Consider the following 26,011-nt stretch of genomic DNA (forward strand, 5'->3'; position numbering starts at 1 on the left):
ATATATATATATATATATATATATATATATATATATATACACACATATATTTACCAGAATTACATCCTCTTGTTGTATCAGTCCCTTAAGTATTATGAAGTGGCCCTCCTTATCTCTTGTTATGGCCTTCATTTTGAGGTCTATTATGTCATATATAAGTATTGTACCTCAGCTTTTTTTTCATTTCCATTTGCCTGAAAAATATTTTTTCATCCCTTTATCTTTAGTCTTTGTGAGTCTTCTGTTCTTAGATGGGTCTCTTGTAGACAGCATATATATGGGTCATGTTTTCTTATCCATTCATCCATTCTATGTTTTTTGATTGGAGCATTTAGTCCATTTATGTTTAAGGTTATTATTGATAGGTACTTGTTTGTAGCCATTTCTATTCTTTATGCCTGTGTTCCTTCTTCCCTTTGTTTTCTTCTTTATACAGTAGTCCTTTTAGCATTTCTTGCATTGCTGGCATGGTAGTGATAAACTCCCTTAGTCAATTTTTTTGTCTGTGAAGTTCCTGATTTCCTCTTCAATTTTGAATGATAGCCTTGCTAGATAGAGTATTCTTGGATTCAGTCCCTTGCTTTGTATTACTTTGTAAATTACATTCCATTCCCTTCTGTGTTTCTGTTGAGAAAGCATTTGATAATCTGATAGGAGAGCCCTTGTAGGTAACTTTCTGTCTCTCTCTTTCAGCCTTTAAGATTCTCTCTTGGTCATTAATGTTTGCCATTGTAATTATGATGTGTCTTTGTGTGGATCTTTTTGAGTTCATCTTGTTTGTGACTCTCTGTGCTTGTGTGACTTTTTTCTTTCCCAAATCAGGGAAGTTTTCTGTCATTATTTCTTCAAATAGGTTTTGTAATACTTGCTCCTCTTCTTGTCCTTTTGTAACCCCTTTTATACATATATTGCTTCATTTCAAGTTGTCCCAAAGCTTCGTTAGGCTCTCCTTCTACTTTCTAATTTTTTTTCTCCAATTGCTGTTCAGATAGTGTGTGTTTTACTGCCCTGTCTTTTAACTTGCTAATTCACTCCTCCAGTTCTTCTCATCTACTGTTGAAACCTTTTATTATGTTTTTATTGTAGCTATATTACTCTTGATTTTCTCTTGATTCTCACATGAGTTATTGATTTTCTTTTCCATCTGGCTTATAAACTGTACTAGAGGTTTGGTGCATGAAATTCACACACTTGGGGAGGTGTTTCTCCAGCCAGCCTGCACCCTTTTGAAATCCGGGAAGCCCTTTGGGAATGTCTGACTGCAGCAGAGGTAGGAGAGGCTCCCATCACTGCCGCTGCACTCACCAGCCATGAGCCTGGTTTCAGGCTGAGCAGTGCTCCCCATGTGGGAGTGCACTGACTACCAGGGAGCAATTCTTGCATTGAGCAGGATCTGGCAGAAACTGACTCTCTGACATCCCCCAAGGGTTCCAGATTGCAAGAGGGTGCAGGCCAGGCTGAGGGATCCCACCGGTGCATGATCAGGGATGCAGTAGGTTGGCCAGATGGGGGTGGGGGGGCCGTGGAAGGGCTCCAGGTTAGGTCTGGCCCATCTCGCTCAGTCCCACTGGCTGGACCCCAGCAGCAAGCTAACCTACTGGTTGGAGAGTCTGCCTCCTGGTGGTCAGTGCATGTCATAGCGACTGGTTGACCAGTCAACTATCTACCCCCTGGTGGTCAGTACATGTCATAATGAGCAGTTGAGCATCCTTAACATATCATTAGCATATTACACTTTGATTGGTTGAACAGTAGACTGGTCTCCAGACAACCAGGACATTTAACATATTAGGCTTTTATTATATAGGATGAGCCTTACTCTGAATTCTTGTTCTGACATATTGCATGCCTCTGTTTCATTTAGTTCTTTTTCTGGTGTGTCCTTTTCTTTCCTTTGGGGGTTATTTCTTTTTCTCCCCATTTTTGCTCTCACTGAAGAGTCCAGGTGCTGAGTTGCTCTAGGTCTGTGGGTGAAGCGGTGGACTTGGAGGGAGGACCATGCATTCTGAGACTCACCGAAGGGCCCAAGTGCCAGGATGCACAAGGCCCCTGGCTGAAGCGGCGGGTCAGTTGGAGGGTCACAAACCCCAAGTCACCGGAGGGCCCAGGTGCCAGAACACACGGGGCTCATGGCTGAAGCAGTGGGTTTGGTGGGAAGGGAGCTCACTCTGGAACTCACAGGAGTCTGTGGCTGGGGAGGTTGGAGTCTCAGTGTCCCTGGGTCTGCAGCTGAGGTACCAGGTTTTTGGTTGTAGTGGCAATAGGGTCCTAGGTGGTGTCTGAGGCAAGTCTGGGTGGTGGTAAGGCTGGTCTCCTAGTCACAGCAGCTCTCCCTTTCAAGATGGCATGGTTTCTGTCCCAGATCTGGAGTGCTTGCAGTAGTAGCAGGCGCTCCCCATCTAAGAGAGTGTAGTCCTCCAGCCCCCAAAAGTCCTGCAGGGTCTAACTGTCCCTTACTCACACACACACATCCACACACACCCCTTTCGCTCCCTCACTCACTCACACTTTCTTCCTCACTGCCGTCCTGTCCGCCGCCATCTTGACTCCTCTGAGTTATCTATTTTCTAAAAAGTTTAGTTATATTTCCAAATGTGACTAGTTCATGAATCCAGAAGTTTGAAAAACACTGGCTAGGATAATCTATAGGATTCTTTCCAGTTATTATTTTTAATTTTTTTCAGTGGTGGAGACTGTTTTCCTTCTCACAAGTAGTGGGGATAGATGAATGCAAGCTGCCATTTGTCATAACAAAGATGCTTTCTGGAGGCAGATCTAGCACTTGATGAAGAATACCTTCTGCTTGGCTCCTAAAGACTCACAGTCCTGGCAGAATCTATAGTCAAAAGACAGTGCTGGTATTGTTTGTGTTATACAATCCCTGACAGCAGTTTAGTTGTATTTATTTGAAATAGCAGAACAGAGCTTCTTCACCAGTGGCCACACCAACTGCAGGAGCTTTCAATTTATTCATCAGTTAATTATGTATGGATATTTTGGGCGAGTGAATGAGTGCATGTGTGTGTTTGTGTGTGTGTGTGTGTGTGTGTGTGTGTGTGTACTGATGGTCACCAGGGAGTCACTCTCCCTTTGACATTAGCATTTGTAGATTCACGTAAAGCATGAGTATCTATTTTAGCAAATCCAATATTTAAAAAATCAATATTACCAGCATCATTTGACAAAGGGATTTATTTGTGGGTGGTTTCAAGTGATGAACTTTCCCAGTACACTTTAAATGAGTTGATTTGTCTTCCCCAAAAGTTGACTAGCAAAAATTTCAGTACATATCAGCTGAGTACTGTGTGGTACACATATATGCATATTTGCGTACTTCTGATATACCTAGGAAATTTCAAGTATTGCTCACAAGTAACCAACAACCAAAGGTTTGATAGAAGCCAAGTCACTTTGGACTTAAGCTGAGAAGAACTATCAGAACATATACTAAAGAGCTGCTTTCCTTTGCTTTCAAATGATCTCATCAATGATGGCAATGTATAGATGATCCAGGAGGATTATGCATGCTTCTTAATAAATGGACAGTGTCATATTAAGTTATTTAAAGAAGGATTTTTTTAATTGGAAATATCCTTCTGCAACCATGAAAGATGAGAAATGATCTGATTTTGTTGAGCATCCAAAAACTAAAATGCTCTTATTTCATCTGATGTTCATTCTACACTACTGATCCATAGTAAGCAAATTCTGGAAGGATTTCTCTACAAACTTGACTCCAAATTTGCTAGTATATGATAGACTGTACTTTTCCAGAGACCAGAATACTAATATTTGTTCTCCTGGACTTCTCTTCAATAGAATCGGGATAGTCAAGGAAAAGAAAAGTTTACTTGCTGAGGATCTACTGTGTTCCCAGAACTTCTGCATATGTCATCCCATTGAATCCTCAAGCAATTAGTACAGTTCAGAATTCAGTTAGTATGTGTTAAGAGGCCCATGTTGCCTTTCTTCTATTATCTCAAGAGAAATAGAACCAATTTTACACTGTTGGTGGGAATGAGGATTGGTATAGCTACTAGGAAAGCAGTATGGAGTTACTTCAAAAAACTAAAAATGAAACTGCCTTATGACTCAGTGATTTCTCTTCTGGGAATTTATTTGACAAAATGTGAAACACTAATTTTAAAAGATATATGCACCCTTATGTTCACTACAGTGTTATTTACAATAGCCAAGATCTGGAAATAGCCCAAGTGTCCATCAATAGATGAGTGGATAAAAAAAGCTATGGTACATTTACACAATGGAATACTACTTTGCTGTAAAAAGGAAGAAAATTTCGCATAGCCCATGGACACGGGAAATAAGGTAGTAAAGACTTGGGGTGGGGGGGTTAGGGCCTGGGAGAAGGGAGGAATGATCTTGAGAAATATTCTACCACAATATCTATAAAATCCCAGTGGCTCGTTCTATGTCTTGAGCTGTTGTAATAAACATAATCATAATTGAATCAGAAACTTTTAATTTATTAAATCCCACATTAATACAAAACCTCTGACATATCCTATGTCTTTTTTTCTTCTGCTACATTGGAGAACTAAGGATCTAAGGTTGTTTTCTTTTCCTTTTTAAACACATTTGTACCCTTTATAGTCTTTCTCCACTCAAAAATGTCTATGGATTAAGTTGTGATCAACCCAGTATCTGTTTATTCATTGAGTCCATGAAGTTCAGCACATGGGTATTTTGATTTTCAATTTCAGTGGGGAATGGGTGGGTTGTTTGTTGATTTTGCAACACAACCAGCCATCTACCATTTCACTCAGGTCCCCCAGATATGATTGTTTTAGCCAAGTATACACGTTTTTCCCCCCAAAATTGAAACTTTCTCTTGTAACCCAAGCCATTTTGCCCTGTTTACAATTTACTGCCTATCTGACTATCCCTGATGTCCAAAGGTAGGCCCGGTGTGACTGTCACCTCCTTCTATTACTGCAAAACGAATCAAGATTTTTCTCCCAAGGATTTGCTATCTTGAAGAAAAAGGCAACAACAAATTCACCTTAATGCCACCTCCCTAGAGAAAAATTTTACGAACTGCCATTGCTGAGATCTCCTTTTACTATATTCATTTATACACTTCCAGAGATTTAGTTCAGTATTTGTTTCAATTCTGTGACCTTTCCAAGCTTGTCTCCACTGTGCCATTTTTTTGTGATGTAAGTTAGTAATCATCTATTTTAATTCCCTGCAATTAAATACATCGAAAATAATATATCCACTAATTTTTGTTATGGTTCCCTATCCTGCTAAGGGAAGCCAAACAACAGAAAGGAAACCTCTTTTCCTTTTTACACTCTTCCCTTCAAGCTTCTAATCTAGAGTTAGTCTTAAGCCTCAACTCCAGGATACAGTTATCCTGCCTCCTATTGAGTCTCAAGGACCAAGTTTCCCTCCCAAGAAGAAGTCCCAGGCTCCACATGGCAGCTTTGATGGTGCTGCCTCTTTAATATTACCCACAATTATAAATGACCAAGGGCAAGAAGAGGCTTTTATAATCCCTCCCTGCCTCCTCACAGGAGGTTCAGCTTCATCAGGTTCTGTTACAGTTAAGTCAGGAAAAAAGAACTGAAAGATTGTTATTCTTTTAGAGTATTTTCCTTTTTTTTGACAGCTTCATCTATATGTACATATGTGCATATATAGATATCCATGGATATACATATGTGGATACATGTCATTTATGCATGCCTCTGTGTGTGTGTGTGTGTAGCCAAAGAAATCAAATTATAGAACACTTACTGAGGATCAATGTTTGGTTTCCTTTCCATATGGGAAGCATTTGCAAACCATTGCTTGGTTAAATCATCCTCTCAGCTCCAATGCTGAACATTTTGTTTACCTGGAGCTAAACAGATGGTTAAGAATCTACCAGACATATACATCTACATGCTCTAGTTAATTTGCTCCACAATTTTTTATTTACTAACACGTCAAACAACCCTGAGATATTTTTGGAATCACCACTTCTAACAAACCAAACTTTAGTTCAGCATTTGTGTCACTTATTCCCGGGAATTTAAAAAGCACATTTTCCCCAGAGACAAAGAAAGATGGTTTCATTTCTTTCCTCCTGTGCTGGGAACAATTACATTTACCTCTTCTTTCTTCTCTTAAAGCTATAGAGCTATTGAGCTGCACTCCCTCACCTTTAAAGCTGATTCCCAAATCTCAGTTTTTGTAGGAAGCTTTCTTTGAGGAGAATCTGTAATCCCAGTCATTACTCACACTACAGAGGCAAAGTTTTCTAGCTCTCCGTGAGCTCAGTTGGCCATTAGAAAGACAATAGATTGGGAATTTTTTGAGGGCCTAACCCTTCTCCTTCTTCATTTCTCAATCATGAAATTGTGGCTCAGTAAATAATCATGAAAAAAAAAAAAAAGAAACAACAACTTTGAGTCAAAAGACAAAACGGTCTGGTTTTGTAATTTTATTTTAGGTATTTTTTAGTTACTAAATTACTCTTGAATCCTCATTCACTCTGACATTTCCAACATGTTTTTTTTCTGCTGGAGAATAGGATAGTGGCCTAATTCCTAATGCTGAGCCCTGTGCAGTACTTTGAAAATAAAGAACACTGCTGCATAGATACCCCCTTCCAACACCTCCACTCTTGCTCCCAATCTGGAACATAGAAACATAGCTTACTCTTTTTGCTTTCCTCAGCCCTATGAGCCAAAAGTGAAGTAAGAGGCAAACTTTTGCTGTGGGCTCTCTCAGAGTTGATTCCAATCTTTACCTTTTCTAGGATATGATTTTTACTTAGTCTGAATATTATTTTCAATTGCAAGCTTTCACTCTGGCTTCTTGTGTACTTAGTATTTGAGGGCTCTCCTGCTAGCCAGGAATGTCCCATATAGCCAAGTCCTACTAATGAAGTAGACACACATTCCCTTGAGCACCTGCATGCACACAATGTGCCCTTTGCCCTAAAACCCAGGGGGTTAGTTTTAACACTTTCCTCTTTCAGGCTTTGCTAAATTTTTGCAACTGATAAAAAACAGCTGGTAAGGAAGCTGTTCTAATTTTGAAAGTCCAATCTTTCAAAATTTAGAAAAGGAAAGAAAAACTACAATAATCATAATCATTTCAGATTAATGAATAAAAGAAGTCTATATAAACATAAAGATACCTCAAATTGAATATTTGGCTAACACCATCTAAAACCATTTTGGATATGTTTTTTCTCACTTCTGATTAGTTTAGAAATGTTAGAATAAGAGTGGGGTAGGGGAGAATTGATAGACTTATCTGGATAAATTATGTTTACATTTTCTTATCATTACAGAGACAAAAATATTGTGTTTTATTAAACATCTATTACTTTAATATAGGATCTGCTTCTCAATAGTTTACACTTAAAATATTGACATTGGCATTCTTAAATTTAGTTAGAAATAAAAGGGTAACTATATATGTGACATATATTAATATGTTTATACATAATCTATGTGTTTCCATATTCTCTGTAGAAATATTTTAATGTTCAAATTTAACAAATATTAATGATATTAGAAGCTTTCTTTCCTATTGGCACTGATAGAGGTAGAATGCACAATCTGACATGTTTTATCATTTGAAAACTATAAGAAGCAAATTATATCACATTGGAAAAAACAGCAACATTTATGACTTCTATTACACATAATTTGTATTGGGTTTTACAGTATTCACAGACACATCCACTTAGGCTTATGAAAAACTTGGTGAAAGAAATAAGGGTTGGTGCTATTATTAACTCTATTTTATAGTTGTGGAAACTTGAGTGATTTGCCCATGGGCATGTAGTTAGGAAACGGAGGAGCCAAGATTCAAAGGCATATTTTCTGAATAAAAATTCTGTTGTTGGTTTGTTGTTTTTTTCCATGAGACCACACAAATGGTCAAATAACAATGTAAAGTCAGATTGTCAAGTGCTTAAAAGGACACAAATAGGTGGTGTAGCCCTTTAGGGGTGAGAAAAATCCTGATTGGTAGACGAGGTATGTAAGATTTAAGGGGGTCCTCACTTTCAAGTGCTGGCCCTGCATTTCCATGACCCTGACAGTGAGAGCCACTGGGCCATTATGAGAGGTAGATTTCAAAAGAGTATGAAGAGAAAAACATCCCGGGCGGGGGGGGGGGGGGGACATATACACAACATGGAAATTCACAAAGACCAGGTAAACCAGCTTAATGGAATGGAGAATTCAAATAGAGAAGACAAATGTTCAAATAATGAAAGATAAGGTTGAAAGTGTATATTCAGGCCAAATTTTCCCAGGTTTTGAATACAGGCAACAGATGAATAAAAGATTTTCTTCTATCCTCCTAGATTCAATAGCTGGGCCTATGAAATAATTTGGTAATAGTCAGTGTAAAAAGAGAAAACAAATATGAATTTATTAATTTTTAATATGGTCACAATAAAAAAGCGAAACCCTCCCCCAAATTATGAAATTTGAGAGCGTATATATCATCTTAATAGGAGAAGGGAAGTGGAGATACAGGCACCTTAGTAGATATTTGGAAAAAAATGGGTGGATTCCTAGAAGAATGGATTGGAGATATGATAGTTTATGACAATGTTTCTCTGAATGTCAACTTCTAATCTCCTTTTCTTTAATAAGATTCAATCTTCCCTGATTGACAAAACTTCAGGAGAAGGGATTTATAGCAGTTGAGTTCCTTTTGCAAGACTTGTCTTTCTGTAGATAAGGGGAGTTCAGTGGAAGCCTCTCCTTGCATTTATAGTTGTTCAAGTGATTTTAGATCAAAGCAATCGATATGCCAAAATAACATATTTACACTGGCATGTCCCAAACTAGTTAAAAGTGAAAGGGATCAATCTAACTCTGCCCAACAGAATTTTCAGGCATGATGGAAATATTCTGTATCTGCATTGTACAATATATCAGCCACTAGCTACCTGCGACTGTTGAGCACTTGAAATGTGGCTAGTGCTACCAAAGAAATGAATTTTCATTTTAATTAATTTAAATAACTTCATGTGACTAATGGCTTCCATATTAGATAGCACAACTTGTAGATCAATCTGAGAGGGAAGTCACAATACTTTTCAACTGGGAGTAATGGATGATTGTATTTTTGGATAGTAAAGTGACATAAAATTTTCTCCCAGGAGATATGGAGATGAGTTTGGTTAAGATTATTTATATCAATCCAGATTTTAATGAACAAAGGCCCAAAACAAAAAGGATGGCAGTAAAGTGGAAATAGAAATTATAAAGAAGTAATTTCTAGGACTTGAGTATTTATTAGACATGAGATATTAGTTTTCCTCCTTTAATGCCTGGGAGACAATGAAATAATTGAAAAAGAAAATAGGTTAATAAGTGCAGGCAACTGGTTTTGAGGTGAAGACAATTTGATCTTTTTAAAGCATCCCCATAGGATGTAGGAGCTAATTCGTTAAATGTCAGTGAAAACAGTGTATAAAATCTAAAATGCTTTCTAAGTTCAAGAGATACTGAATTTAAAATATCTGGTTGGCACTATTCAGGAGACAGTTCTTGCTAAAAGCTGGTAAGGAGCAGAACTAACATTCCAATACAGACTTTGCTCACTTCAAGTAGAGTGCTTGTATAAAGGCACCATTGTTGTCTATACTTTGAGTCTAAAAGAACATGAGAAAAAAATAAAGAACAAAAGAAGAAAAAGAAAAGAAGAAGAGAATGGGGACTCACCTGGCAGGTGTGGGTCAGTGAATCAAGCATCATCCCATGTACCAAGAGTTCACTGGTTTGAATCCTGGTCAGGGCACATGTACAAGTTGTGGGCCAGATCCCCAGTAGGGGATGTTCAGGAAGCAGCCAATCAATGTTTCTTTACCATTGATGTTTTTATCTCCCTCTCTATCTCCCTTCCTCTCTAAAAATCAAATCAATGTAAACACATTTTAAAAGCTTTTGCACAGCAAAGGAAACCATCAACAAAACAATAAGAAAGCCCACTGAATGGGAGAACATATTTGACAATGTTATCACCGATAAGGGTTTAATCTCCAACATTTACAGGGAACTCATACACCTTAACAAAAGGAAGATAAACAACCCAATCCAAAAATGGGCAACAGACCTAAATAGATACTTTTTGAAAGAAGACAGAAGAAAGACCAAGAGACATATGAAAACATTCTCAAAGTTACTAATCATCTGAGAGACGCAAATCCAAATGACAATCCGATACCATCTCACACCTGTCAGAATGGCTATCATCAACAAATCAACAAACTACAAGTGCTGGCAAGGATATGGAGAAAAAGGAACCCTTCTGCACTGCTGGTGGGAATGCAGACTGGTGCAGCCACTGTTAATAGTATGGAGTTACCTCAAAAAACTAAAAATGGTACTCCCATTTGACCCAGTGATCCCACTTCTAGGAATATATCCCAAGAAACTAGAAACACCAATCAGAAAGGATATATGCACCCCTATGTTCATAGCAGCACAATTTACAATAGCTATGATTTGGAAACAGCCTAAGTGCCCATCAGGGGGTTGGGGCGCTGCCCCCTGTCACGCACAGAGCAGGGCCGATCAGGGGGTTGGGGAGCTCCCCCCTGTCACGCACAGAGTAGGGCTGATAGGGGAGTTGGGGCACCGCCCCCTGTCACACACAGAGCAGGGCCGATCAGGGGGTTGGGGCACCGCCACTGTCACACTCAGGGCAGGGCCGATGGGGAGGTTATGGCTCTATCCCGTCACACACAGAGCAGGGCCTGTGGGGTGGGGGGGTTGGGGTGCAGCACCCTGTCACACACAGAGCCGCAGGGCGATCAGGGGGTTAGGGAGCTCCCCCCTAACAGGCACAGAGCAGGGCTGATCAGGGGGTTGGGACGCCTTTCCCTGTCAGGAACAGAGCAGGGCCGATAGGGAGGTTGTGGCCCCACCCCCTGTCACACACAGAGCCGCAGGGTGATCAGGGGGTTTGGGCACTGCCCCCTGTGACACTGATTCTGGTGCCGGGAGGCCTCGCGGCTCCGCTGATCCCGGTGCTGGGAGGCATATTACCCTTTTACTATATAGGAGAGAGGCCTGGTGCACGGGTGGGGGCCGGCTGGTTTGCCCTGAAGGGTGTCCTGGATCAGGGTGGGGGTCCCCACTGGGGTGCCTGGCCAGTCTGGGTGAGGTGCTGAGAACTGTTTTCAGGCTGGGACTGAAGCTCCCAACCGCTCCTTTTTTTTTTTTTTTTTTTTTTTTTTTTATTCTGGGCCAGCTTTAGCTCTAGCTCCAGGTCTGAGGCTTCAGCTGCTGAAAGCAGGTATCTGGTTTGTTTGGGTTCTATAATCGAAACAATGTATAACTGCAGCTCTGAGATCCCTGCTGGCTGAAAGCTGGTTTCTGGGGTTTTGTTTAGCTTCTATATTTGTTACAATGTTTCTTAAACTGCAAGCTCAGAGGCCGGCAAGGCAGGTGGGGAATGTTGCAGTCCTCCATCACTGAAGCAAGCAAGCCTCATGTTCAGTTTAAGCTGCCTGGCTGCCGGCAGCCATCTTGGCTGGCAGTTAATTTGCATATCACCCTGATTAGCCAATGGGAAGGGTAGCGGTCATATGCTAATTACCATGTTTCTCTTTTATTAGATAGGATGGGAAAGAGACAACAAATAAAAAAAATAAATAATTAGTTTTAAATGTGGCAACTTCCTTTAAAGAAATGAAAATGACATTTATGTGTATAACACAGGAACATGGCACCTTCTAAGAAGTCAGAAAAAGCTTTTCTGAGGAAGTTAAATTTCAGCTAATATTTGAAAGATAAGTGGGTAGTAATTATGTGTGGGCAAAATATTTTAACCTTGATAACTTTTGGAGGCTCATATGGGGCCAGATTTGAACTACTACAGCCTGAACAAAAGCTTAAAACTGTGGGGTAAAGTGTTTGGATTCAGGTGAGTGGCCTCAGACTGTGGTGGTTTTGTCTACAAGCAAATGGGACGTTTCTATGGCGCAGGGACCACAGCAAAGGCACTTGGGCCCAGTCAGAAGCGCTCAGCTGCTGCAGATGCATATGGGGCCTCGTAAAGGGCTGAGGGCTTCTCAGATAATGACAAAGGACTCCAGCGGAGCAGATGCTGTGGCTGTGTTAGCGGTCACAGACACTGGCTATACAGGCGACGTGAGGCCCGGAACTGCAGACTAGACTGAGGCATGCCGAGGTGGTACCTAGCCTCAACCCATTTTTTTCTCTTCCATGGTACAGTTAAGTCTCATTTTCCAGTCTTGCTTGCAGTTAGCTATATCCATGTGATTGAGTTTTAGTCAGTAGAATAGGTGTGGAAACACTGTACCCTTTTCAGGTCTGGCTCATGTAAATATTCCTCATGTCATCCTTTCTGCTTTATTCCCATCCACTAGTTTAGTGAGACAGACAAGGTGACCTGGCAAACCACCTAGTAAGGGTGATGGAACTAAAGAGGAAAATTTTTTTTAAAAAAGGTAGCACATATATGGCTCTTGCCTTTCCAGACAGAGTAAATGCTTAGGATAGAATTTAACCTCTTGCTGGTAGATTCCTTCCAGTTGAGACTATGTCTATAGGTTATGGAGTACAGGCACATTGGTTTCACAGGCATCCTAATGACGTTAGAAACCAGCAGACTTTCTCACATCTACTTTTTCCTTCACTCAAATACCAAAGGGTTTGCTCTATTTTTTTGTTTTGTTTTTAATATTGCTGAGTACTAGATTTATAATTATGCCTAGGAGCAAAACTGTTCTAGAAGCTGGGGACTGTATTGTCTGAAAAAATTAATTGGTGTAAGGCCAGCGCTATAACAATCATAGATGTCTGGACTCCATTACTGTAAGGGGAAAAAATAAAACCATAGTTAGTTACCTCTATACATCTAAAAATGGGTAAAATAGAAAAGACTGTTTTATGTTGGCAGCAATGTAGAGCAACCAGAACTCTCAAATATTGCCATAGGAGTGTAAAATTACATACCTACTTTGGAAAAAATATTAGTAGTTTATTATAAAATTAATATTGTTCAATCCTAAGGTCTAGGAATTTTTCTTCTCGGTTTTTTATTTGAGAAAAGAATCAGATACCCGTTATTCTTGGTACAATAATGTCCATAGTGACTTTATTCATAACATGCAAAAAGCTGGAAGTAGCTCAAGTATCCATTAACAGGAGAATGAATTTTTTTAAAAAAATTATGGCATGTTCCTACATTAGGACGCCACTCAGTAATAAAAAGTAATGTGCTAATGGTTCACATGACAACATGGGTAAATGTCAAAAACATCCTGAGAGAAAGAAACAAGACACTAAAGAGTCCATAGTTTATGATTCTAAGTGCATGCATTTCTAGATCAGGCAAAACTGATGTATGCAAAATCAGATAGAATGTTTCTTGAGGGACAGGGATTCACTGGGAAGTCATACAAAGTAAGGTAACTTCTTGGAGTGCCAAGAAATAGTCTACTTCTTAATATCGGTGCAGTTAAGACATTTGTCCAAATTAATTAAACTGCACACTTAAGGTCTGTATACTTTATTATTTGTAAGTTATGCCTCAATAAAAACATAAACAATAAATTACAACCTCTACTGAAATAATATGAGGTGTAAAATTCTGGATTTTGAAAGACCTATAACCACTGTAGCAAACAATAGTGCAGGCATGAATTGCTCAGGGAGCCTCAACTCTGTCCAGGCATGGAGAACTTCTCCAGCCAAGTTTGAGAAGATTAGCAAGTGCTGAGAATGAATTCTTCAATCTTTTCTCTATGAACTTGTAATACATGTGGGTTCTTATTTTGAATTTAAAATCATTAATTGTTAGAATTCAATTTGAAAATTTATTTAATATTTAATGTCTGTGAAAATTTAATAGCATTGGGAACCTTGTATTTATATTTGATACATCTATAGATTAGCATAATCTTTTTTTTTTTTTACTGGAGAATTTCTGTGCCTTTTATTATATGAGTATCCTAAGGTTTTCTTTTAATTTTTTTGGTGAAGAAACTCTAAAATTCTATGCTGGACAATATGACTGGACATAATTTAGGATGGAGAAAATAACAACAAGCAAAATTTCAGCCTTAGGTACAGAGCCTTCTAATCATTTTTTTTTAAACATATATTTTTTATTCATTTTTTACAGAGAGGAAGGGAGAGGAATAGAGAGTTAGAAACATCAATAAGAGGGAAACATTGATCAGCTGCCTCCTGCACACTCTCTACTGGGGATGTGCCTACAACCAAGGTAGGTACCCTTGACCAGAATCGAACCTGGGACCCTTCAGTCCGCAGGCCAACGCTCTATCCACTGAGCTGAACTGGTTAGGGCTCTAATCAAATTTTATATGGCCTACAAAAGCTCTAAGAGGTTATTCAAAATGAAGAGGCTTTCCATGGCCAATAGCTGTGGTAAGTGGCATAAGGATTATTTTGATCTAAATGTATTTGAAAACAACAGGTATAAGAAGGATGCTTTGACTTTCCCTTTTCTGAAAGTGGGAGATAAATCTGTATACTTTAGAAAGATGCTTTCCCTATACCAGGAGGGAAGAAACATTACTCCCATCAGAGAAAACATCAAACCCAAGAGAATTTTGTACAAACAGACCTTGTTGAAATAACTCTGACTTTCCTTTAGTCTCCTCATACATATATTTTACTTATTTTTCTACTAGAGACCTGGTGCACTGATTCGTGCACCAGTGGAGCCCCTCAGCCTGGCCTGCACCTTCTTGCAATCCAGGACCCCTCAGGGAATATCAGAGAGCCAGTTTTGGCCTGATCCCTGCAGGCCAGGCCAAGGAACCCCACAGGTGCACAACTGGGGCCAGGGAGGGAACTTAGGAGGGCTCCAGAACATGTCTGGTCCATCTCGCCCAGTCCCAATCAGCCAGACCCCAGCAACAAGCTAACCTACCTATTGGCGTGTCTACCCCCTGGTGGTCAGTGAGCATCATAGAGACTGCTTGAACGGTTGAACGGTCATATTAGCATATTAGACTTTTACTATATAGGATAATTTCCTCTCTTTGTTTGACTTAGTATATAAGCATTAAAGTTTTGGCATTTCTTGAGGTCTTCATTTTCCTATAGAGGCTCTTATTTTGTACATATAAAATCTGTATGTTTTTCTCCTAATAAATTTTCTTATGTCAATTTGGTTCTCAGGCCCAGCCAGAGATCCTAAGAGTGTACAAGTAAATTTTTTCTTCCCTAAACGTTGGCAAGGAATGATAAGGTTTCATTAGCCATGTCATTGGGTTTCCATGTAAAGCTGCATCCTCCTTTTTAGTCTTAGTTATAAAAATAATTTTTCTTTATCCGTAGCCTTTATATCTTAGTTCAGAGTCTGGATAAGTTGGAGGGGCAGATTTTTTTAGAGGTGATATTTAAAATTAGTAATATTGAAATTGTCCATGGAAGGAATGAACAGAATAAAAAGAAGACTGAGAAAGAACTCAAAACATATTATTTATAAAGGATCTGAAAGAAGAAAAAAAAATCCAGTGAATTAAATGAAGAATGAGTAATTGAGAGATAGGAAAAAGTTACAGAAGGGTAGAATGTTAGAAACAGCACAAGTGTTAGAAAGATCAAGACAGCCAGGTTTGATGATGCAAATGCCAAAAGGATAAGAAATAAGAAAGGCAATTCTGGTTTTCAATATCTATGCAATTACAAAATACATGGCAATCTCCAAAGAGCCTTGAAACACGCTGTCACTGTTTACTGCTAGAATGCAATCATTAGAATGCGTGTTTCTCAAGGGCTTAAGATTGTGTGCTGTTCATTTTGATTGCCTATCCCCCAGTTGGCATTGAACAATATGTCTGTGAAATAAATGGTTTTATTTTCCCTCACCACAATCTTGAGTAGATATTATACCTGTTCTTATTTTATAGCTAAAGGAGCAAAATACTTGGCCAGGATCACCCAGTTAAGTGAATGGCAAAGCCAGACTCCTAATAATTGGTAATATGCTGTGTTCAATGGCAGTAAAACACTCAAACCTTACCTTCCCCACCTCTTCCACATCTTTGTTTAAATGTCAATTTCTTTTTTTTCTTTCTTTTTTTTTTAAATTTTGTTTTATTGCTTAAAGTATTACAAAGAGTATACATATGTCTCCTTTCCCCCCGCCCTCCCCCCCCCTTGACATTCCCCCGGGCTTCCCTACCCCCAGTGCCTTATGTCCATTGGTTATGCTTATATTCATGCATACAAGTCCTTTGGTTGATCTCTTTCCCCCACCCCCACCCCCCTCCCCCAACCCTCCCCAGCCTTCCCGCTATAGTTTGACAGTCTTTCTTAATAAGGCCAACCCAGCCCACTCCACTCAAAACTGCACTTCCTTCTCTGTCTGTTCACCCTGTTCTTTTGCTGTTCATGGCACTTATTGCCTTCTAATATGTTACAGAATTCACTTTGTTGTGCTTTTAGTTTATTGTTGATTCAGAATAGAAGCTAAAATAAAATGTTGTGTGTGTTTTTCTGCTTTGTTCACAGATATAGTCCAGATGCTTTCAAGAGTGACTGGCACTTTAATAATTTGTTGAATAAATTAGAATTACAGCTCTTTGGAAGCATAAGAAACACACTTTTGTAGTCACAAATTTTAACTGTAGTTTAGAAAATAAGTAAATCTATCTTTTTCACATTTGACATGATGAAATCCCTGAACCCATTCACTGAGTACAAAATTAATAGAACTACCATTTTATTGTAAGTTATGTAGCACATTGAGCTATTTGGCAGGAAATGACTCTAAAGCATAATATATGTTAACATATGTAAAGTGGATAGTGATTGATTTTCAAAACATTATTCATACATGTGTGACTTTAATGAGGAAGCTATTATAGATACATTATGAATTTTCATGGAGAAAAAAGGCCAGCATCTGGATCTGAGATTCTGCACAAAGAGAAAGCTGGTCTTCCTCTTTTTCTAGAGCCTATGATACCTAAATTTCCTTCAGTTAGAATTTCTTCAGAAATAGTGAAATAAAACTCCAAATTGCAAAGTTAATAGGCTTCTCCACAAATTTTTACATTGGTGATTCAAAGCTTATAAAGAAAGACCACAATTTCATAATTTTTAATTTTCTCCCATAACTATAACACGAAAATATTTTAATTGACCTCAAAGTTCTTGTTTTGTACATGTATTTTTTAAAGATATGCATTTGTTACAAGTATATTTATCTGAGATGTTCATCTTTTTGTTTTTTATTTTAAATTGTTATCATCTTTAAACCTTCCAAAGTTAGAGCTCTTTAACATAAAAAAAAAAACAACCACCACTACTTCAAGAAATATTTTTCTCCAAAAAATTATGGAACTATTTAAAACAATCATAATTCTATATTAAACCTTTATGAACACTTTCTTCCATGTATTAAATAGATTTCACCATTTTGGAAAAGCATATGAACACAATAACTGTTTTTTTCCTTTTTATTGAATTTATCAGGGTGACAGTGGTTAACAAAATTATACAGCTTTCAGGTCCACAACTCCACAGCACATCATCTGTACACTGTATTGCGTGTTCCCCGCCCCAAGTCAGGTCTCTGTCTGTCATCATTTATCCCCCTTATATCCTCCTCCACCTACAACAACAACTGTTTTTAATTTACTAAAATACCCACTTAGCCACTGGAGCACTTATATCTTACATAATATAATAATTAATTAACATCTTGTAATTAAAAAATTATCTCCCTAAAAATGTTGGAATCCCTCAGAAGACAATAAAATGCTGAAATAATTTATTATTACTTCCTTCCATTATTAAACATAAAATAGGCATTAAAATATATTTGATTGATTCAACAATTGGAAATTAACTTGAACACTACCTGTTCAATGCAAATAGCTATACATCTTTGTGCAAAATATGAGTCATTATTATTCCTGAAACCAAATAAATAAATAATTAAGGATTAAAAAATAGTTTTTCCTTTTTTGATAAATATTAAATAATTCATAATTCATTCTTGCTTCTTTGTGGCATTACTAAATGAATATATATAATGTTGATAATTCAAAGTTACTAGTATATACAGTATATACATACCTATACATATGCATACATGTGTATACCCAATTATTTGTTGTGCACTGTTAGATACTTTAGAACATGTTTTCTTTTTTTTCAATCCTTACAATACCTCCTAAATAAGCATCATTGCATTCACATTATAGATGAAAAAGCTGAGACTTAGAAAAGTATACTCAATTGTCTAAGATTTTACTGGCAGTAAAAACCAAAGTTGATATTTAAATACAAATCTTTAGAATACAAGTTTAATTATCTTTCCAAAGTCACACAACTGACCCATTGCATACATATTCTTCATTCAAACCAATAGATATTGCTGGTAACATGGTAGTTCATATTATATAAATTAGAATAGCCTCTAAACATAGATAAACACCTGTAAATGAACACACAGTAGTACTAGTATACACATAGGTATGGGACTGGCTCTCTTGACTTTACATTATGTATACCCACCTGGTAAAAGAGAGTTGCATTTTAGCCCTTTCCAAAGTGGCTTTTATTTGGGACAGAAAAATGGTGATTACTTTCATGACAAGAAGGATCAGATAATTTTAATTAATTTTCTACTCCTTAGCATTCACTTTTCGCTTTTAATGTTTTTCCTCTCTTGAACTACAGAATAGTAACATATTTATCGCTTAACAATAAAAATAAATACCTTGTAGTCTAAATTCAATACTACATAGGTTATTCAATGTTTGTTGTTTGTTAGGCACGTAATAGATATTCAAATATTTACTTTAGAGTAAAGGCTGTATGATGATTTCTATAAAACTAAGACCACTACGGTTCCATCCAAACCACTGTGAACTGCTGATTTCAAATGAGTTTTTATTCAGGCTGCTCAAGTACCTGTTTCTTTTGGCTTCTTGGTATCTCTGATTTTATTGTATCTTCAGGAATTAGGAAAATCAAGTTAAATGCTCAGTTTAATATATTCACTCCATAAGTGGCCTCCACAATAAATGCCAAGGCTTAAATATTGATAAAACCTTTCATACAAACAGGATTTATGACAGAAAACTCGAGAATTTTTGTTATTACAAATTACAATGGAAAATTCCCCTCTCTTGGTTTGCTCTTTTTATGATTCTAAAGGCCATGAAAGTAGGGACACATCCATTGGTTAGGCTCCTAATCTTTGATTCATCATCTTCAATTTTGAAAAGCTCTGAGGGGCTTCTGGCTTACATCACTGAAATAAGAACACTGTCTCTGATCTTCAATCTCCTAGTTTGTTACAACTGCTTGAAGACTGATTTCAAATTTTTAAAAAATTATTATTGAATTTTTTTGGGTGACATTGGTTAATAAAATTAGGTAGGTTTCAGCAGTATAATTCTGTAATGTATCATCTGTATATAGACCCATTTCAATGTTAACTTGCCTGTTCTCCCTTCTCTCTCAATGCAAAGCTCTTTTGATTACAGGAGGGATGGAAGTGATGGTGGTAATGGTGGTGGTGGTGGTGGTGATGTTTGTGTGTGTGTGTGTGTGTGTGTGTGTGTGTGTGTGTGTGTAAGAGAGGCAGGGCAGATGAGGGGAATTGGAGGCAGCATAGATGGGTTGTATTTGTTGATCTGTTTGTGAGCCTAACATATTTTAACGAACTTTCTCCAATGCTAATTGTACATGCAGAATTCATGCTGGGAAAATCTCCTTGGGGGAAAGAAAAAAGATGAAGTGCACAGCCGGCCTGTTATGTAAGATGTTTATTTTCATCCAACCTAACACACCATAGGCAGGACAGAAAATAGGCCAGCGCTTCTGACCAGTTACATCACCTCTTCATCAAGAGAAAGCAGGAAAAGCTGGTCACCATATTGTTAGGAAAGAGGATAATTTTCTTCCACGATTGTTTCTCTTGTGGAAACCTTTATTTCAGGAGATAGCTATCTCATCTCTTTTAATGTTTATTTCTTCAGATTCTGTAAAAACATTAAAGCTACCTAGACTTCTGATTTCAGTACCTCTCTGGGTCTCCCAATTTTAAAAGATTGGATCATTTTAGAAGAACATGGTCCATCCTAAGGATATTGTTGGGGAAGAAGGGATAATCACTTTGCTTTTAATATTATGCAGTATTTTATCTAGCATACTTTGCTTTGCAGAATGCCTCATTTCTTAGACTGCTTTATTTGTATATTTAAGTAGATAAACATCACATTTATTTCATGAACACTATGGATGAAATGCACAATTTAAAAAAATCCTTTTTAAGCAGATCGTTATCTCTTTTATAATAGAGATATCATCACAACTTATAAAGAGTGCAGTGGGTGAAATTTAGTGTGTGAATACAGTATTTTTTATTAATTCAGAATTAAAAAGAAACTGAAAACATGATGCTTTTTATTTTTGAGGTTGATTCAGCTATACTTTGAAAATATATGAAAATAAAACTAACTACTCTGGTTTTGCTTATGGCAATTTGGCAAAATGTTTTCTCTCTAGACGTTAAGGGGCAATCTTCAGGATATTTGACTTTATCCACTTTCTAATATTCTATTTGCCTATTCTTGTTTTGTTCTCCCTCTAGAGGAAGTTAGTGGATATTACAATTCAAACTTTAAAAATCTAATATACCAACAGTCTGATTGAAATACTGCAGTCATGAAAATAATTGTCTTGATTTTATGTATATTCAACTTGACTCAGTCCTAGAAACCATTACATTAAGTAGCTCTATGTATGCAGCATCTTCTCTGTGAGCTGTAGTGTCAGTGTCTTAAGGAGTCTTTTTTTAAAAAATAGCAAAACCAAAATCTTAACCCTGGAAAGATTTTCAGGGTTAGAATTTCAGTATCTGATTCAATGAGGGTGTGCCTTGGTGATTCCAACGGTCTGATTTCTATGTTCCAGGATTCACATTACAGCTGTTATGTGCTCTTTGGGGAGTACTGGATGTCATTTAATGTTGTGTAAATTGGATATAGCAATAAAAAGTAGCCCAATACCCTGTAGACATGACAATAATATATTAGGATTTGGACAAGAATATCTATAAGTATATATCTTTCAATTGAAGATGAGTATAGAAAAGGAATCCTGTTCTCTGGTTTCTGGGGATATGAATAGTTTGATTTGGAGAAGCCTATTTTCTCTATCTGTAAAATGGGAATATTTATATTTACCTCAAGTAATGTAAAGATCAAAAAATATATATTTAGTGTCCAGTATATGATTGACTCAGAGTAAAAAAAATTTCTTTTCCATTTTTTGTAATAAAAAAATACTTCTGGCTGGGGCTGAGAAATAAAAATAAAAGTTTGCAAAACTTTTCTGGAGATTCTCCTCATTTCTGGATATACCCCTTTTATGCATTTACTTTAAATTCAGAGTCATGGCATGATGTTTCCTCGAAAGTGTTGCTGCTGTGCTCTTACAGAAACGCCAGGCATGTGATGTCTGGGTCTCAGCAGGGGCTGTGTTTGTAGTGGGACGTGGAAGGAAATGTTCCGAGCTAAAAAGAAGCCCAGCATGTAATATACAGTAGAGCATGGTCATGTATATCATATTTGAATTTTAAAGGCCTAGAAAAGTATTTATTGATGATTTGCAGGAAGGTGAGATTATGCAGAACTTTCGGAAATGTTTCCCTTCTCTGTATGGTAACGTGGAAACGTATTTCCATCGATAATGTAAATGGTAAAATTGTATAAGGAGATAAATAAGTCTTTCTCCCACTCCTGAACTCCAGTACCTTAGTTTTCCCCACTCAAACTGTATACAGTTCATTTGATCATATTTTAAGTTTTTTCTATGCATACATAAATAATCGTATATATGCATATATGTGTATATAGTTGATTTTTGTTATTCTCAATAGTTGTAGTCTATGAAGTCTCCATGAACACTGAATTAGTGACTACTGTATCGTAACTCCTAAGAGAAATACAGAGTTAAGTTCCTGAGAGTCTTTGGTCACAACATTGTCATCAACCGATCAATACATAACTTTGTCTTATGGATGCTTCTGTTTAAAGGCCTCGTTTTTATGATTCATTAATATTAAACTCAAAGCCAACATCTCTGTAATTCATGCCTGGACAAAGCTTATTCAACACACATTTTCCCCTGGAAGGCACACCGGAGCCTTCTTGTGCTGAGCAACACTAGACAGCATGTCAGCACTATGCTTGGAGCCATTTTAAACAGCAAAATCACCAACAAAAGGCACAAAAATGAGAAAAAAACAGGCACTACATAGACCACGAGAAAGATACTTGATAATAATGTTGGATCCTTTTCACACGCTAGCAATATATCGTATAAATTACTCTGATCATTGTGTTACAGTATTGTTCAGTGGTCAACAGTGCACTGGGTCTCCAAATTTTATAAGATTGGATCATTTCAGCAGAACATGGTTCATCCTATGGTTAGACTGTTTAAAGTCAAATCCTGACATTACCCTTGACTAGCTGTGTGACCCTGAGCAGGTTAACTAACCTTTCTGTGCCTCTGTTCACTCATCTTAATATGGGAATTATAAAAGTTCAACATGAGGGGGGTTCTTGTAAGGATCAAATAATATGCAAAAAGCACTTAGGACATGTCTATTTGCTATATCATCATCTTAGAGTATTATTTTGGTTATTATTTTTTTATTGGCCCATATAGCGTGCCCTCATTCTTTCTAAAAAGAAAATAGTGTTGTGCTCTATGGCTAAACATCATTTTTTAACCTTCTGTCCACAGAATACATTGAGATAACTTCCTATATTTTGCTTTGAGAAGAATTGTGGACCACATTTCCATGTGCACATGTGGAAATCTGTCTCTAGGCAAAGAGGTTGTGCATTTTTAATTGTTCTTCTATATTACCACGTTTCTCTCCAGGATTTGTTATAATAATGATGTATAATGGGAAGGAGGCTACTTCCCTTCAATAAAGAGAGAGAAAAGAATGACTCTTAATTCTTACCTTTTGCTCAAATGCAAAGATCATGATTTTTCTATGTTCAGTTGGATAAATGACTCCTTCATTGTTTACTGTCTCAGTGTAAGGTATTAGAATGACATTTTATTGCCACACAACGTTTTAGGTTTATAAAGCACCAAGAGGTTTGCAAATATTTTGCAGACCTCATATGAGTTCTCTCTGAGCTCACCACCACAGAACATGGTATCAGCCCAGTGGGATTTTACCCTCTCGTTTAAAGAGGAGCAAAACTCTTATTTCCTCCACGTGATTCTCCTTTTTACATTAGTCAGCCTCCAATACATTCACTTGATTATTACATTATTTAGGAAATAAAAGAGGAAGAACAGAATAATTGATATACAATGTGCTTTATAGGTACTAGTACTGGCAGTAGAAACTTAATAAAAATCTTGTTTAAAAGGATTTTTTAAGGCAAAGAGTTTTGACAGAAATAATTCTAACATAAGATGGTCTCTGGCCTCTTCGATGTTTCCACATTTCTGCTGCCCTGCCTGCCTCCCACATCATTGTAGGACAGACATAATTGAGTTTTCGTTTCCTTTTACGACTTCTTCGGAGCGATTATGTTTCACTTCTTTTATTGATTTTTTTTCTCTTTAAGACATTCATTAATGTCTTTACAAGCAATCACAAAGATATCTGGAATTCAGATTATGGACTGTGGAGACAATAACCACAAAGAACTGAGCTGAGGTACATTTTCAACAAGGGGAGGATGTCATTGGAAGCACTCTCTGGTCCTGGAAAAAAGTTCCAGAAAATAGTCTGAGTCACTCTGATAGGAGAGTCAGGAAGGAGAGCATTTGTACAAAATTGATGCCAGTATCTTCCTCCCTTCCATTTAAAACTTTTCAAAAGATTTCTTTCCGGTCAATTCTCCCTGAGAAGGGCAACCTAATCAGACATAATCTTTGCTTTTAGAGGTTACCATGGTGACTGGCCAGGACAGACTATCTTCTCTCAGCATCATAAACACATTTTGTATGGTGCTAAATAAGCCTTGTGTGCCATCAGAGGTTTTCTTTGTGAACGATAAAACAAATAGAGAACATTGAAATTGTCCACAGCAATCAAAAAGGATATTTTTCCATATTGATTTTTTTCTTTCTTTTTGCCCTTTCTTATCAGCATCATAACTCTTTGAAGTATACATCAAGGCACAATACTTATTACAGGAAGCAAAAATACAGCTAATCTTTTCTTTTCTTTTCTAATATGGGCCAGGATAGTGAAAGACTTACCTGCCACTTATGTTCTGTTAAGTGAAAGACAGTTTCACGTACCAAGGCTGTCAAGCAACAGAAACTAACAAGCACAGGTAATCAGAAGACACTACTGTAGCAAATGAATATAAGAGCAGTTCCTAATTGGTGGGGGGAATGAGACAGAGGAAACAATGCATACTGATTTTTTAAAAAATTTTAGTAGACTTTATTTTTTTAGGGCAGTTTTAGATTCACAGCAAAATTAAGCTGAAAGTACAAAGTTCCCATTTTCCCTCTGGCCCCACAAATGCACAGCCTCGCCACTATCAGCACCCTCACCAGTGGTACATTTGTTACAAATGGTAAATCTATATCATTACTGCCTGAAGTCTGTAGTTTACATTATTGTTCACTCTTGGTTTGTGCATTGAATGGGTTTCAACAAATGGATAACTACGTTGGTCATTATGGTACACAGAGTATTTTCATTGCCCTAAAAATCCTCTGCGTTCTGCCGAGCCATCCCTCCTCATGTCCTCAACCAAAGCAAACACTGATCTTTTTACTGTCTCTGTCGTTTTGTTTTTTGATTTTTTTTTTTTGCCTTTTCCTGGCAGGTAGAAGCTTTAGACAGTAGATATTGGCATAGGGAGGCTCACCAGGGTATGTGTGAAGATCCCCTTAGCAAAAGCTGCCTTTACATTCTGGATCTCCAAGGCACACAATGCCCTGTACGTAGGTTGAAAAAGCAGGGAGTAATCATCTGCCATCTGCTCCCCACCCCAAATCACCCAGAGTGCTAAGGAGATGTCCAGGGACTTGTTCGCATTCTGTCTACTGGTAGGCTATGACCTAGTACTAGTTCTGAAGTTTTCTCTAATCCCCTGATTGAAATTAATCACCTTCTTGGTGCTCCCAAAGCTCTCTGTTTATGATTCATGTGGGCAGATTAATCATTTTAGGTTTTGCATTACTGTTATTTATGTTCTACTCTTCCTTCTTCACTAGACTGCAAATTCCTCCAGGTCAGAAATCTTGTTTTTCTTCAACTTTGTGTTATGCAAACTGCCTAACAAATAGTAAATGTTCAGGAAGCATTGGTTAAATATAACTGGGTTGTAGTCTATAGGTGTGTGATATGATTTTATTTTCCTCCCCTAACAAAACATGGTGGGTAAAGTTTTTGAGATATTACCTTTTTCTCTTTCTATAGCTCCCCACAAATCTTTCAAAGGGATAGATAGATTATCTTGAAATAAACTAATATACCAAAATAATTTTATACCAAATCTATATCTATCTATCTATCTAATCTATATCTATATCTATCTATCTATCTATCTATCTATCTATCTATCTATCTATCTATCTATCATCTATCATCTATAAAGTCAGTGACTGTAAGGCGGCAAAGACTGGTTGCTATGACTCCCACTGTGGCCAGCAAACCAGCCTGATGGGGGGTGGGGCCACCGCCCAACATCCTTCAGCCCCTCCCCCGAGCCAGCCCTGCTCCTGATTGGCCTCTCCCACCCCAATCAAGGACAGGGAGGCTGGCCAACCCCCCCCCTTCAGCCCTTCCCCCTGGCTGACCCACCCCTGATCATGCCCCCACCACAATAGGGGGCAGGGCCAGCCAACCTCCTTCAGCCCCTCCCCCTGGCCGGCCCCACCCCTGATGGGCTCCCACCACCATGATAGGCCCCCATCATTCCCATCAGCCTGCTGCCCCTCTCCCCTGCCAGCTCTGCCCCCCATTGTCCTCCCCACTTTGATCAGGGGCAGGGGCAGCCAGC

Source organism: Myotis nattereri (assembly GCF_964212035.1).
Source record: "Myotis nattereri genome assembly, chromosome: 2".
NCBI lineage: Eukaryota > Metazoa > Chordata > Mammalia > Chiroptera > Vespertilionidae > Myotis > Myotis nattereri.